Source organism: Stegostoma tigrinum, chromosome 2, assembly GCF_030684315.1.
Source record: "Stegostoma tigrinum isolate sSteTig4 chromosome 2, sSteTig4.hap1, whole genome shotgun sequence".
NCBI lineage: Eukaryota > Metazoa > Chordata > Chondrichthyes > Orectolobiformes > Stegostomatidae > Stegostoma > Stegostoma tigrinum.
Genome location: NC_081355.1, coordinates 8,913,742 through 8,931,050, shown reverse-complemented (window position 1 = coordinate 8,931,050; position 17,309 = coordinate 8,913,742). Strand labels below are relative to the sequence as shown.

The 17,309-nt window shown below is 41.7% G+C and overlaps 1 protein-coding gene across 1 annotated transcript in view; it reads right to left on the bottom strand.

The window, feature by feature from the left end:
* trak1a (trafficking protein, kinesin binding 1a) overlaps window positions 1-16,620 on the bottom strand; it is a 201,939-nt gene extending 185,319 nt beyond the window's left edge. Inside the window, exon 1 of the mRNA XM_048550826.2 lies at window positions 16,085-16,620. The gene's annotated coding sequence lies outside the window, so the exon portion shown is untranslated. The remainder of the gene's footprint in view (window positions 1-16,084) is intronic.
* Window positions 16,621-17,309: the final 689 nt, after the last annotated feature.

Below are 17,309 nucleotides of genomic sequence, written 5' to 3'. Positions count from 1 at the left end.
CACCGTAAGTAATCTAATCTTTTTAATTCTGCAGCAATAGCGAGCCATGCTGTTGCTAATATATAAAATTGGATTTGTTCTCAGTTGTCTCCATACAAAACATGAATGTGAAACTAAGTGGACAAGATGGAATTCTGACCTTCAGAGATAAAGGTATTGGACACAATACAATCAGAAGTCTCCAAAGACAGTACAAGTTGAGGAATGAGAAAATACATGTGTACTAGTAAAATCCAGATGGAAAATCATCAGGCCACAGCACCCACCCACCAATTGTGCTACCTCCATTGCCTTCAGCAAAGTTTCACTGTCATTTCACAAAGTCAAAGTCAACATTCAATTATTCAGTGCTAAGTTCATCATATCCACTAAGTCTATGGTTATTTTGTGTTTCAATGTGCTGTATTATCGAAACCCTGGACAGAATCCCAAGGACAATTCGGTATACTCTATTGCCACTTTCCCCTTCCTCTCATTGGCACAGCTGCTTTGGGATACACAGAGTGACCTCAGCACATTAACAAGTGCCCGTTCTGCTCAACATGCAGAGCAGACATCTGTCCATCCGAAACATCGATACCCACAAATTTTCTCTCAAGGGATGGTCATTTTACTTCCATGACAACAGTAATATTTCTTCATCTCAGCTGCTTCAGGGCTGTTTTGCCCAGATGTATAATGGCAGTGTGATTTCTACTTTGACATGCGAATGCACAACAAACTAGCTTAACCTAATAAAAGAAATTCTCTGCCTGCCCCTCCTAATTGTGAAAGGTGTCAATTAAAATTCTATTTGGCCTAATGCAAATTCTGTTCCTAACAAATTGGTTTACAAGGACCAGATATTTTCACACAACTTTGTTTAAAGCCAAACCTAAAACATATGCTAAACATTTTAGGGAAAAAAAGGTTTGAAATTAACAAAACTGGGGAGGCATTAAAAAAATTGTCCCTTGCTACTGTGTCGAGAGAAGTTGCGCCATTGGAGTTGAAAATAAGCATTTCACAAATTTAGCGCAGACTGCGTGTTAACAAAACTTATGATCAAAAGCACCTGTGTTGCACAAGGATAAGTTAGGTATTAATCTAATAGCGAAGAGTCAAAACGCTTTAACACAGGTTTTGCAGCTCCCATGCAGATACACGTGTTTAAAACAAATAAATAATTTGAAAAAAGTTTAAGCTGTTGAACATATTATTCACCACTGATTAGACCAATGCTCCCACACCCAATTCACATCCCCCTGACTTGAGGTCATGATGTTTTACCCCTCTATGGTATGACTCAAGCTTTTGACACTAATGATACCACCATCCAACATGTCTCATCCTCCACTCTCCAGCTGAATGGGCCTCTTTGCCTAATTCCACTCCTTGCCATCCGACTATATTGCTCATTCCAGTTTCGATAATTTCCTCCAGTTCTACATTCTTCCAAACTTCAAAGTCTGGCCTCTTACTCTTCCTCAAAATTTCATCAATCCAATATTGGTAATTGAGAGTTCAGTTGCCAAGACTTTAAGTTCCAAATTTCCTTTCTTAAACCTCTTTACCTTGTTTTCCTCCTTTCAGGTCACATCTTTGTTGCGTATTGTCACACAGGTGGTATGGAACACGCATTTAAAAGACACGTTTACAATATCATCGCTATATCAAGGCACATGACTTCCTGGTATAAATTTCTCACAGTCTCAATCTTACTGAGGACTCTTACAGCATGATGCTGAGGGAATTGTGCTACAGGTTGTAACCAATTTACTCAGTACCAAACCAAAAATAGGCAATGCCTCTGATTGGAATATATGTAGATACCAGAAGGTGTAACATTTATTGTATCTTTCAGTACAATTTTATTCACATCTAGGTCTTAAAGTTACGGGTGTTAGCATAAATATTGCATCAGGTACAAATATGCTGAAGGTAAAAAGACCAAAAATGTATTTACAAAAAGGATGAGGGCAGAGCAGATCAACCTTAAAAATCAACAAAGCTTTTGATCATCTACCTTAAGTGTTGTTTCTTTTTTATTCATTTACGGGATAAGAGCATGTGCTGGCCAGGCAGCATTTATTGCCTATCCCTAGTTGCCCAGAGGGCAGATAAGAGTCAACCATGTTGCTGTGGGTCTGGAGTCACATGTAGACCAGAGCAGGCAAGGATGGCAATTTCCTTCCTTGAAAAGGACATTCGTGAACCAAATGGGTTCTTCCTGACAATCAGCAGTGCATTCAAGGTCAATTAGATTGAATTCAAGAAAAATCTGGAATTAGCAATTTCCACCAACTGCCGTGACAGGATTCGAACCCAGGTCCCAGAACATTATTTGGGTCTCTGGATTACAGTCCAGTGATAACAAGGGGAGGCGATGGCCTAGTAGTGTTATGTGATTTAATGTCAAATTTGTGTAATTGATGATCTGCGCTTTGGGAGACATTTTTACTTCAACGTAATTGTAAAAATGCAAGCAGAGATAATGGATTCTCCAGCATCTGCAGTTCCCAAGAGAACGAAGTGTGAAGCTGGATGAACACAGCAGGCCAAGCAGCATCTCAGGAGCACAAAAGCTGACGTTTCGGGCCTAGACCCTTCATCAGAGAGGGGGATGGGGTGAGGGTTCTGGAATAAATGGGGAGAGAGGGGGAGGCAGACCGAAGATGGAGAGAAAAGAAGATAGGTGGGGAGGTAGGGAGGGGGATAGGTCAGTCCAGGGAAGACGGACAGGTCAAGGAAGTGGGATGAGGTTAGTAGGTAGGAAATGGAGGTGCGGCTTGGGGCGGGAGGAAGGGATGGGTGAGAGGAAGAACAGGTTAGGGAGGCAGAGACAGGATGGGCTGGTTTTGGGATGCAGTGGGGGAAAGGGGAGATTTTGAAGCTGGTGAAGTCGACATTGATACCATTGGGCTGCAGGGTTCCCAAGCGGAATATGAGTTGCTGTTCCTGCAACCTTCGGGTGACGTCATTGTGGCACTGCAGGAGGCCCATGATGGACATGTCATCTAAAGAATGGGAGGGGGGGGGGGGGGGGGGAGTTGAAATGGGTCGCGACTGGGAGGTGCAGTTGTTTATTGCGAACCGAGCGGAGGTGTTCTGCAGAGCGGTCCCCAAGCCTCTGCTTGGTTTCCCCAATGTAGAGGGAGCCACACCGGGTACACAATGGATACAGTATACCACATTGGCAGATGTGCAGGTGAACCTCTGCTTAATATGGAAAGTCATCTTGGGGCCTGGGTTGGGGGTGAGGGAGGTGGTGTGGGGGCAAGTGTAGCACCTCCTGCGGTTGCAGGGGAAGGTGCCGGGTGTGTGGGGTTGGAGGGCAGTGTGGAGCGAACAAGGGAGTCACGGAGAGAGCGGTCTCTCCGGAAAGCAGTCAAGGGTGGGGATGGAAAAATGTCTTGGGTGGTGGGGTCGGATTGTAGATGGCGCAAGTGTCGGAGGATGATGCGTTGTATCCGGAGGTTGGTGGGGTGGTGTGCGAGAACGAGGGGGATCCTCTTTGGGCAGTTGTGGCAGGGGCGGGGTGTGAGGGACCTGTTGCGGGAAATGCAAGCAGTTGGAATTGTAGGCAAAGAATTTCTAGCAATGGCTATGTTCTATTGTCATACCTTTTCTTCAGAATCCATCCTTCCTATGCTCCGGTGTTTCAGCCACATGCTGTCCTTTGGCTAAATCAGCCAACGAAATGATGAAAGGTTCATCTTGTATTCTGATGACACTCAGTTCCACCTTACCACCACGTCCCGTGACCCTTGCTGTAATGCTGTCATGCTGCTTGTCCAAAACTGTTCTGGGTCAGCCAGAAATCTTCTGCAGTTGAACACTTGAAGTCTGAAGCCATTCTTGACACCTCTCAAAACTCAGCTCTAACCACTCATGTTACATCTTTCCATGCTAATGTCTCAGCATCAGACTTGACCATTACCATCCCATATCCTTTCCAACATAGAAAGCCCATTACCATAACAATATTGTTTAATAACATCCTTGCTGCAGTCCCTGACTGGTGAAAATATCATCTGTGCGTTTATCACCTCCAGACTCATTATTCCAATGCTTTCTTAAATAGTTTCCCATCTTTCACCCTGCATATATTTGAGCCCATTCAAAATTATGCTGCCCATATCTTAATTTATTGACTCATATCAAGTGCTGGGCCAGCATTAAGCTCAAAATTTCAACATTTGTGAATCAATTCTTCCACGGTCTTGTCCATTCACTATCTCTGGAGCCTCTCCAGAACTCTCAATGCTTAAGGCTCGGTATGCATTCTATTCTGGCATCAATACATCCACTGCACCTTCTACCCCTTAGTGACAGAAATCACAACCATGGCCATAAACTCAAAATCCTTCAAAACTGTTTCCACCCTTCTCTCCTACAAACTTGCCATCTTGACCGAAAATCTCCTTCTTTGGCCTGGCAAGGTTCATCTTATTACATTTCTGAAATGCTGAGGATGCCAAACTACATTTAAAGAGGTCATTATGTTTATGTAGATTGTTGATGTTAGTGCCTTTTTTTTTTGAAAAAGATTCAGCATTTGGTGTTCTGACTGGCATGTCCATGATTTTAATCCTGCAAAACTACAGTCAATCACTAAATATCTAAAATAACATCCCAAACAAGTGCACATTAAAAAAAAAACAAAAAGGATTTTGTAAGTAATAACATGCCTCTTAACATCTTACATGCTGGTGAAAGTTTACAAAAAAAATTTTTTTTAAAAATCACTCTCAAGTTGCTACCTTAGGAAGACGTGCTAAAGGAATTTATATCTTTCATTGGCAACCAAAGAAAGAAGTGCCACATTTGTGGTATTTAGGTATGCTCAACTGCAGAAGATTTTGGCTGAGCCAGGACTGAATTTCAGACAAAACGGTGTGGCAGCATTACAACGGAAGGGTAGGGGAGGTAGTAGTGAGATGGAACTGAGTGCCACCAATGCACAATTTTTGCCCATCCCTAATTGCCCAAAAAGGGAATTTCTCTGGGTGTCAAGTCACAAGGAGGTCAATATGCTATATTTATTTAGCCTATTATCTTTCCTAAAATAAGGCATTAATAAACCAGACAGGTTTTTACAACAATTGACAGTAGTTACATGGTCACCCTTAGCTTAGCATTTTATTCCAGCTTTTTAAGAGTTAGAGTTAAAGTTTCACCACCTGCCACGGTGGGATATGAAACCATTTCCCGAGAACATCAACTTGTGGTTTTGGATTACCTGTCCAGTGACATTACCACAATGCCACCACATTCCCTATCACAGCCAGAATATGGAAATCTATCCAATCAAGCATGTAGCATTTTTAAAATCAAAAATAAAATCAGAGATGCAAACAGAATGATAAACACACCATCTTCTCCTCGTTTCCACATATGCTGGCAATCCATATTAAATGCACTCTCCTGTTTCAAATGGAAATCACTTTGTTCTGTTCACATTATCCAAAACACAATCCAGGGCTTGCCATTGCACAAAGGCATTACTCTACCATTACTCTGGAATAGGGACAGCTCAAGTGGGAATGAAGTGAAGTATGAAAGTTTAACAGAGCCTCTCAATAGGCATGCACAGTTACAAGTAGGTCATCAAAATAAATACCTAACATAACATCCCAAACAAGTGCACAATCATGAGAAAACTAAATTGTATGGATATAATTGAATAAACTACCTATAAACTAAAACCAGACTGCAACTGGACTTCAGAATGCCAGGTGAGGGGGGGGGGGGGCACTCCTGGAATTGGTGTCACACATGATTGTTTATATGTGAAGCAGGTATCAGTTCACAGCCAGAGACCGAGCAATGCAACAGTACTAATCTAATTCTCCTTTTAGCAGCTACGTTTGTTTACCAGAACCTTTTGGGGAACTGTGGTAATTTATTAAAAGTAATACATTTTCAGTCGAGTTTTGAAAATCTGGCTTGAAGAAGTCTTCTACCAGGTACCACCAGCTAGTCATTATAAACACTAAGTTAAAAACTTAAAATTTAAAATCTAAATTGACAAAAACCTTGAGATTTACAGTATTATTTCCATTCTGCATTTAAAAAGAAGACCAAAAGAAAGCATTAGGAGACTCATGGAGGAATGCACTAACTTTATGGTATTACAGCAGTCATCACTGGCATTGAACAAAATGAATTCATTCTAAAACCATAAAAGAAAATGTGAAGGACAACTTTTTTTTAAATTATCTCAAACCAAGAGGAGGAGATTTTAATGTTGCAGAGAAAGGGCCATCAATATGCAAATCTTTCTACCAAGTTTAGATCAAAAACACTTTAAAAACCAACAAAAAATGTATTTTCCAACTACTCTTGAAACTTCTTCTTGACTGCATATTTAACTATTGTGTTTGCTTCCCTGCTGCAATCAAACTGCTAGTCAGCGAACAAGCTGCTGGGCTAAATAAGCTTTCCTAAAAATAGATCTTCGTAAAAAGTTATTACTCAATTCAATTTCAAGACGGTTGGGTCGATGACAACACACCGATGCATCTGATGTGGCTCAATTTCACTTTTGAGAAGCTAAAATCATTCTCATCCAAATTGGATCCAGTTCCCCCTTCCATTATATTAAAAACAGCAGTGCAGTTGATCATCCATTATTATAAACTACTAATTCTGTGCATTTCCTCCCCCCACCTCCCAGGCAAACTATAAGAAAGTGTAGTAGGAAGTCACAACTGGAAACCAGGAACCTATTTGATTGTTCCATTCGATTTCACTAACACTAGGTTTTCAAGCGCAGAACCCCAGGGAATGCAATAAGTTATTCTGGTAACATGGTGAATCTTGGGTGAGCAGACAAGGGTCTTAAAAAGTTAGAGCCCAAATTAAGGAGTGAAATTAGGGGACACTATTACACACAGCATGAGAAGCTTGGAACTTTCTTAAATAAGTAGCAATTGATCAAGAAGGATGGCTGGTTCTAAAATTGGATTAATTCATTTCCTTTTTCTGTATCTCAACAACTTTGGTTAACAGTTAAATGACAGATAAATCACAATGTCACTAAATATGAAACATGCTCAAAGGACTAACTTCTTGTATTGCTAGGGGAGGGAGTTGGTGTGAGAATGTGCTCACATTATGGCACATCAAGCTGTCAAGCACAAAATGCCTATATTTTCTGTACTTGTTTATCTAAGACTTTAGAAATTATACAAGTACTTTTTCATATTAAAAAATGGTAGCAAGAGATAGTAGAAACTGCCGATGCTGGAGTCTGAGATAACAAGGTGAGGAAGTGTCCAGGCCCAAAATGTCAGCTCTCCAGCTCCTCTGATGCTGTCTGGCCTGCTGTGTTCATCCCTTTACACCTTGTTATGATAGCAAAACAGTTTTCATCTGCCAAGACCACACAACATACCTGCAATAAGAGGTTTGTCTTATAAAGGTTGTACAGATGGCGTTATGAAAATACAAACAAGGAACACGAGTCAGGTACTTGGCCACTCAAACCTGCCCTACCATTCCTTAAAATTATGACTGATCTGATTTAATCTTAACACTACATTTCTGCATACCTCAGGAGTATCTTTTATCCCTAAAGGTAATCAAGATCTAAACCTACCTTTATCTCAAATCTTCCTCTGGAAATATTTCAAGATTCCGCATTTGCTGTTTTTTTTTTGAGGAAGGGAATTCAAAACACTCATTCCTCGGGGGAGAGGGGGGGGGGGGTGGGGGGAATCAAAAAGTTTCCTCATCTATTTTAAATGTGTGCATCCTTATTTTTAAATTATGACCCCCAGTTTCCATTTCTTCCACAAGAAACATCCTTTCAATATCCTCCTGGTCAATTACCATCAGAGACTTTTATATATTTACGGTATGCTTGCCTTTAATGGCCAGTGCATTGTAGTATCAGAGTTGGGAGGTCAAGTTGCGGATGTACAGGACATCGATTAGGCCACTTTTGGAATACTGCAGGCAATTCTGGTCTCCTAGCTATATGAAGGATGTTGTGAAACATGAAAGGGTTCAGAAAAGATTTACATGGATGTTGCCAGGGCTGGAGGATTTGAGCTACATATAGGGAGAGGCTGAATAGACTGGGGCTATTTTCCCTGGAGCACATGAGTCTGAGGGGTGACCTTTCTCGAGGTTTATAAAATCATGAGGGGAACGGTTAGGGTAAGTAGACATGGTCTTTTCCCTGGGTGGGAGAGTACAAAGCTAGACGGCGTAGGTTTAAGGCTACAGGGGAATGATTTAAAAAGGGACTTAAGGGATAACTTTTTCCACGCAAAGGGTGCATGCATGTCATGAGCTGCCAGAGGAAGTGATGGAAGCTGGTACAACCACAACATTTAAAATCTGGATGGGCATATTAATAGGATGGTTTAAGAGGGAAAAGGGGTAAATGCTGGTAAATAAGACTAGACTTTTTTAGGATATTTGAAGGCATGGATGATTTGGGCTGAAGGGTGTGTTTCTGTGCTGTATGAGTCTATGACTCTAATTAAGGCACCACTGACCCCTCTAAACTCTACAGGATACATGCCTACCTTGTCTGGCCTTTCCTCATCAAGGCAATCCACTCATTTCAAATATTAATGTAGTAAGCCTTCTCAGCACTTCTCAACATCACTCCCCACCCAAACCAAGTTCCTATACAAAACATTTATTCCACCAGAATGATAAACTGTAAATAAGTGAACTGCTGCAGTTGACAGAAGGATAGTGTTATGTTATTTAAATAAAACGGCAGAAGCAAAGGATTATGTAACATAAGCCACAAGATGATTCAGTAGTCAGTTAATCGAAAACCAAAACAGGGTTAAAAGTTGTAAAACATGTGTTTTGGACTATTTTAAGCTTTAAACACAAGTAAAACCCCAGTAGTCCCGATGTAAAGCATGACACCCTAAACAGACAATGTAATCATTTTAAGCAATTAGTAGTTTTGAAAATTAGTGCAAGTGTGAGAAGAATTTCTCAGCAGCTGTTTAAAACCTACAAATTTGTTCTAAAATGAAATCTTGCAACAGCTAAAGTGACCAAACCACTTGTACAGCACAACAAGAATCTGCCCTTTTCTCATCTTACATCAGGCTTCAGGCCAACAGTAGCAATGCAAGAACTAAATGCACATACACAATTGTTCAAAAGTCTAATGTTCTGGCTGCAGATATCATTGCCCATAAAGGGAATGTTTCATACAGGCCAATGTCAATACAACATTTTTGATTTATTTTGGCCGTCTGAACTCTTCAAGGAATCCACCCAGGAAAGATGGTTATCCAAATGTAGTCACCTACATTTACTGCTCTTCACATGTGGCTCACATCAGCACAGCTTTGAGAGGTCGCAGTCTGCTATTTAAAAAAGCCAGATACAAACAATTCAAGTCATTTCACTGGGCAACTTACAAAGTTGGAAGCGCTGTCAAGTGTTATGGCAAAAATGTCATTTTTCAGAATGATCAGAAAATTTGGTTTATTTATTTAATATTCTGATTTTAAAGCATGAAATATGAAATGACTTTTCAATTTACAAAGCTCAGCTGTTGAATGTTACTGTATTATATACAGTTGGATGGAATTGCAAGATTTTTCCAGCATCCAGTGGGATTCCAAATTCAGAACTCTTCACATGGGATTATAAATTTCCCTCCCTCCTCCCCCCCGCCCCACCCAAGTATTTTACTGAAGAAGCATTAAGTATGCTCCTCAGCAGGAGGCTCTGGATTTGTTTATGCTTAACTCTCAAAAAAAAAGTATAAAAGCACACATGAGAAAGCCGCACAGCGGCTCAGTGGCCAGTACTACTGCCGCACAGAGCCAGGGACCTGGGTTTGATTCCAGCCTCAGGTGACTGTGTGGAGTTTGCACGTCTTCCCCGTGATTGCATCGATTTCCTCAGGATTACTTGAAGAGATGTGCAGGTAAGGTAGATTAACCATGGGAAATTGCCCATAGTATCCAGGGATGTTCAGGTTGGGTGGATTAGCCATTGGAAATGCAGAGTTACAGGGATAGGATGGGGGGGGGGGGGGGGGGGCAGTGTTAGTGTGGACTCAAATAGGCCACATGGCCTGCTTCCACACTGCAAATATTCTGTGATTCTCAGAGAGAAACCATTAAGAAGGTTAATAGCAATGAACGTTTTTGCATTTAATTTCAGACAAACAACTGTTTGTTCTATCTTAACTCTGATGATCAGTCACTAGTATATTCAGAAACCAACACTAATGCACACTATGACCACATTATTCCATAGTACTGTGCCTTACAACCCAACAAACACAAAGCAAAACCAAATTACTATGGGCTTTGCTCTCAGTACATTCTTGCCTCCAAACAAACCACCTATTTGTGGCTTTGTCAGAGAAGCTGCATTATATACACACACACACACACACGTTTTAAAAAACACAACACCGTTCAAAAATAAATTTCTCCCCCCCACAAACTACAAAACCTTTCACTAACGGATCATTCAGATTTAAAAACATCGGCACTGGACTGGTGGTTAATGCTGAAAACAACAGTTCACTTCAATCAAAAAGCTTTAATTTTGTTCAACTATTTGGAAGCTAAATGCTTCAAGTCAGGAATGCAAGTGCTGTCATGGATACTGTCAAGGAAACATGGGGAAAGGGGGTGGGTTGGACAAATATGCACAAGGACAATTTTGCACTCAGCATTTCAACAGTGTGTGCAGGATATACTTCCATCTCATTTTGGTTTGGGAATGGCGTCAGTGTAACTTCAGAACATAAATTAAGAGACAACTTATTCCAGAAACACAAATGACGCTCTCAAGATACTTTGCTCTCTGCCTCTCATGATGCTGTAGATAACTACAGTCACCTACACTGGATACTGGGGTTGACAATTCTTCTAGCTATGGACAAGGTCAGCCTTCAAAAGCACTTGAAGGCCACTGAGAGTTATACACTGATGATCCTATTGATCTTGTGCCACAAATATCAGCTGGTATTTATAAAAGCACCTCAAACACAGCAAAGCAATCCAACCCAATTCACTGGATCCAACAAATTTTGATGCAAAGAATCAAGATAATTTTCAGACAGGTGATGAGGTTTAAAAACAGCATTGAGAAAGAAACAGGTTGGCAAAGACATGAGGAAAGTTCACGGACAGCATTTCAAAGCTTAGGATTGAGTTGGCTAGGGGATGGGAGAGACCAAAATCAGTGGCGTGCGCACAAGTGGTAAAATTGGAGGTGTGCCAATACCTCAAAACAAGAAGAGCTGCAGGAGATTCTAGAGATAGGTGGCTCAAGCATGCTGAGGGACTCAGCAACAAGGAGGCAACTTTTAAAAACGGAGGCATTGCCAGACCAGAAGCCTATATAGGTCACAAAGCACAGGGGTGACGGGTGAACAATTTATTGCTAGGTTGATTAAGGGGAAGCAGATATAGCAGATCTCAAGGGAGGCCAGATGGGACAGCATTGGCATAATCAAATCCAAGAGGGAATAAAAAAGGCATGGATTATAACTGGAACACCTGAGGCAAAGCAGGGTCAGAGATAGGCAATGATAGAGGGGTGAAAATAAACACACACAGTCTTAGTTATACAATATACCAGGAGAAAAAAAGGTGCCCTCTCATTCAAGGCCAAAGACTGACATTTACAATCCACAATAAAATTGAACAAATGAAGGTTAAAAAAAACCGAAGAACAATGCAATTCCTGGGTTCATTCACATAATCAATGAAACGCGAGCGATTAAGGAGCATATCCTTTTGGGTCAGACAAACAGCTGACAGTTTCTCTTACACAAAGTATAGAACACAAAAACTAGGAGCAGGAGTAGGTAATTCAACCCCTCAAGCCTGCTCCACCATTTAATACAATCATGGCTGCTCTAATCACGACCTCAACTCCACTTTCCTGCTTGTTCCCTAAAACTGTTTAAACCATTATTGATTAAGAATCAGTCTTTCCTCAAACTTATGCAGTGTCCCAACATTCACCATACTTTGGGGTAGCAAGCCCCACAGATTCATGACCCTTTGGGAGGCCAGTGGACGTTGGATGCCTTCAAGGCAGAGATCAACAAATTCTTGATCTCAGAAGGAATCAAGGGCTATGGGGAGAGTGCAGGGAAGTGGAGTTGAAATGCCCATCAGCCATGATTTAAATGGGGGAGTGGACTTGATGGGCCGAATGGCATTACTTCCACTCCTCTGTCTTATGGTCTCTGAAATAAGTAAGTCCTCATCTGATCTAAAGCTGTCACCCTTTAGCCTAAAACTATGACCTCCCTTTCTAGATTACTTACAAGGGGAGACATCCACTCTACACAGACTTTATCAACCCCCTTTAAACATCTTATATACCTTAAACAGATTTTGTCTCATTAAGCCTATTCTCATTAGAATGAGTAGTTTAAGCCTGTGTTCTAATCTCTCCTCATAAACCAAGCCTTTCATCTCTGGAATTTATCTAGTGGACCTTCTCTGAATTGCCTCTTTTTACTACATTCATTTTCAGTCCACCTTTTATCAAATTCCATTTTTGACCACCACAGTGTACACAGGAATGCCTATTTCAAGGACTCCTCCACAATCAAAATCAATAAGCAGTACTTGACAACAGCATCACATACACTCCCCTTTTCACCAGCCTCAGCTCCCATCTTTTGATGTAAAACAATCCAAAATATTTACACATCCATCTGCAGAATGTATTTTCTGGCACATTATCTAGTCGGCATTGGATTTGACAAAAGAATTAGAATGGGTCATTTGTAAAGATGTTGCTTGGTGAGGGACTATGGCATGCAGCTGACTAAATGGTACAGTTAGCCAATTCCTGTTCCCTTTCTTCAAACCAGAAACCTCTTCTGCAAAGTAAATGGATCGGTTTGCCAGGTATATACAACATACTGGGGGTCCTGCAGCAAACAGGTCTGCTGATTCTCAGCACTTCAGCTCATAGTTATTGCCTGTCAACCCTGAACCTGCTTCATTCATTTTCAGAAGGAAAGGACAGGTCAAAAAACATAACAGCCTTCTGTTGCAGGCTTTTAAAGCAAATTGGTGGATTTTCTTCCAACCCCCTGCGTTTGAGTTCTGGTCTCCACGTTTAGTAAACATCTGCTTCCATAATCGATGTCATTAGAATAAAAGTATGGTACATGCATGCTGATGAGAACAATCTATATATGAACAGAGAAAAGATATTATTAAACATGTTATGCCTTTAGATTTTTTAACTTGCTTCATTTTATGCACAGCTCGATGATTTTCTTTATAGGTGTAACTTTAAAAATATAAAGATACTGCATTCTATAAACAAAGTGATTTCAGTGAGAGTCAGAATCTCCTCTGGGGAGCAAGCAGCCATTAACAGACTACCAGCAGCTACTTTACTAACAGAGGACTACAGCTGATCCTTCTGTAACCCAACATCCATTTGGGTATGTATTCAGCAAAGGATTCCGGTGTGATTTCCTTTCTTCCACTCCCCAACCTGCTCACGACAACTCTAATCACCCCTGTAAGTGCAAGTTTGCTGGCCTGGTTTAGCTGATGCTACCCACTTAAATGTTGGTGGAATATAAACATTAGTCTGTGATGCCAAAACAAGCAAAAGCAGTTTTCTTTCTTCGCACCATCAGAGCTGAAAGCAGTCACGACTAGACACTAGGGCAGAACACTCTATACCTGAACAGCTCAGCCGTTTACCAGTCAGTCAAAACTAGCTGGGCAACCTGAGATGGGTGCAGATTAATCTGCACCCCCATCAAATTGTGAAGTATGGTACAGGACAAGAAAGACAGTTCCTGCTTTGTGGTGTCATTGTAATGTGTGAAACAAACATCACAAGGCAAAACAACCAAAAAAAGGGATTGAATTGAAGTATCAGCTCAAATTTCATACTGACAACTGCTCATGGTCAAAGTGATTTAAAAACAGCTGAGCCAGTTTCCATTAGGATTAGCCAGGACTCACTAAAGCAGGCATTTAATTTGTTTTTAAATCAGCCTGCTTTTTTCTCTCTATACCCCTTTCACACTCATTAAAAATACATGGGAATGGCTCCAGCATTCATGACGCCATTTGGCCCTTCGTATCCCCACACTAGCTCTCTGCAAGAGCACTCAGCCTGTTTTACAGCCCTGTTCCAACAATTTAACCCTGAAATTTGTCTATTTTCAGATAGTGGCCCACTTCTTTTGGAAGCCACAACTGAAATCTGCCTCCACCATACTCTCAAGTTGTGTATCCCAATCTCTTAATGAGCAATTTAAAAAAAAGTTTCTCCTGTCACCAATAGTCAGTCACCTAAAACTTAATGTCCTCTGCCAGTGGAAAAGAGGTTCTTTTCTCTACTATGCTCAGACTCCTCTCAATTTTGAGCACCAAACTTCCTCTCCATGGAAGCTGGTGTCATTTCCTAATCTATCCAATGTAACCAAAATCCCTCATCTTTGGCATCATTCTCAATACTTTTCTGCCCCCTCAAAATGCCTGGGAGCATTTCCCAAAGGGCAGGAGACAGAATAGGGCAATATCCCCAGCTGAAGCTAAACTAATTTTTTTTCAAATCATAACATCCTTGCTTTCAATCTCTATTTATAAAACTCAGGTATTGGTGTTTCTATTTGTACATGGGAGATGGGCTTTTCTGGCTGAACCAGTATTATTGTTGTGGGTGACTAGTTGCCCTTGAAAAAGGCAGTAAGTAGCAAGCTACCTTCTTGAATAACTGTGGTCCACATGCTGTGGGTTGACTCAGAATGCCCTTAGGGAGGAATTTACAGTGATATATTTTCAAGTCAGGATGATGAGTAGCTTCGAGAGGAACTTGCAGATGGTGGTGTTTCCATCTATCTGTTGCCCTTGTAAACTTGGGTTTGGAAGGTATCATCTCAGGATCTTTGAATTTCTGTCATGCATCTTCTAGATCGTACGCACAGCTGAGTGTCGATGGTGGAGAGTGGATGTCATGGGGTGATAATTGGATTGTCTCTTATTGGAAAGGGTCATTATGTGGTATTTATAACACTAGTGCAACACTTGCCACTTGTCAGTCCAAGCCTGGATATCGTCCAGATCTTATTGCATCTGGCTATGGACTGTGTCAATATCCGAGTTGCAAATGCCAAATGTTCAGGAATCATCAGCAAAATATCCCCACTTCCGATCTTATGATGGACAGGTGGTCACTGAAGCTGAAGATAATTGGGGCAAGGGCACTGCTCTGAGGAACTCCTGCAGACATGTCCTGGAACCAAGATAACTGGCCAACAACCACAAGAATCTTCCTACATGCCAAGCATGACTCGAGAGAGATTGGCCCCAATACCCATGAATTCAAGTTTTCCTATGGCTCCTGGATGCCATATTCAGTCTAATGCAGCTTCAAAAGATAGATCAAGTCTGTCAGTCTCAACTCATCTCTGGAATTCACCTCTCTTGTTCCATGTTTGAATGAAGGCTGTAATGAGGTCAGGTGCTGAGTGGCCCTGGCAGAACCTAAATTGGGCATCAGTGAACAGGTTATTGCTGAACAGATACTGCTTGATAGCGCTGTTGATGACACTTCAACCAAGGTATACCTTGTTACTTGAGCCACCACGTATAGCAAAATACTGGAGACACGTCTGTGCATCCAAATGCCATACATATTATATAAATAAATAAAAACACGCACACACAACCTCATTACACCACAATCAATCGTTCAGCTCTCCTGTCGTCACCGCACTGCAAACAGCAGAGGAGGACTAGAAACCCGTTCACTTTCCATTGTGCTGGAACTGCAATTTCTCAAAAATAACACCCCTCGTCGACAGAAGAAGTGGGCAGGCTAGCCGCATTAAAGAAATACACAAAACGCACACAGAAAAACAAAAGCGCTCTCATTTCACCAAGACGCTGTTACTGACAGTCAGCCTCCAATTCTGATGATAATCGAGCTCAGCTCATTTTAATGACATTGTTCACTCTCTGGCATTCATACTCAAGGGGAGGGGAGAGGGAGATGAAAGCCCTCCCGCCTCCATATGGCTTCCTCTGCAATGGACAGCATATCAAGTAATACTGAAGGTCAGAATTCACACGACACTAGCTTATGTGTTCGTACTTACTGAGTGTTCTCGGGGTATAGACTTTTTCAACAAAAATCGAGTCGGTTTTCCCAGTTGCCAGTTAGCTGTCCAGTCCTTGCTGTGTCCTCTTCGACCTCTGTGTTTGTCTCCTTTGAGTCTCCGGGTTCTCAGAGAGAAGCGCTATTTAAATAATTTCCCCACTACCACCAGTACCTTTGTGACCTCTGTGCGACTCGCCCGTCCTTCTACAGCGCTGCTATAGTCTTTTGTCCACTTTCCATGTCCCAGTCTTCATTAATGCGCCCAGCCTTCAGTTTCCTCCTCTTTCGCACTGTGTCACAACATCGGTCTACACTGGGGCGTGTGGATCCAGTGAGGAACAAGCATTCACTCCACTTGCCGTCTGTTTCGCTGGCCAAGCCGGCTCAACACCAGCCCTAGCGGGATTTAAAAACTCACGCTATCCGGCAGCCGCCAACTCTTTATTCCACCAATGCAAACAGAGCCAAGCCCCGGCTTCCCTTCCCCATGCTGCTCGCTTCAACAGGATCTCTTTGCTTGTCAGGGGCGGAGACTTAACACTCAACGTTACGTCAGCCAATACCGCTCACCATGGGGGAAGTGAAACTTGTCTCTCACATCCACTCAAGGTCCAACCCATTGGAAACCGCTGCCTTTTTCGCCCGCCCCCTTGTATTTTTTTCTCTCTCTCCCTCTTTTGATTTCCCGACCTGTCCCACAGAGTGCAGTGCAAAAATCCACATGTGGAATCAGAACAATATGGTCAGGTCTGAAATTAACAATGGATGCTGGCAATTGGAAACAAAAAAAACATTCCGGTAGCATTAGTGGAAAGAGAAAAACAGACTTAACATTTCGATTCAAAGTCGTACAGTATAGAACCAGACCCTCGGGCCCACCATGTCTATGCTGACCAGCCAATACTAAACTACATTAGTCTGATTTACCCACATTTGGTTCATATGCCCTTGCATTTTAAGTGCTCATGCAGATGCTTCTTCAATGTTGCGACAGAATCTCCTTCACCATCTCGGGTAGCACGTTTCATATTTCTACCGCAGTCTGGGTGAAAAAGATCTCTCATATCTCCTCTAAACCATTTGCTCCTCACTTTAAACTTATGTCCTCTGTCGGGTCTTACAGCATAGCTGCCTGAGGGTGATCTTTTAGAGTTTTATAAAATCACTAGAGGCATAGACATGGTAAAAGCCAAGGTCTTTTCCCTGGGATAGAGGAGTTCAAA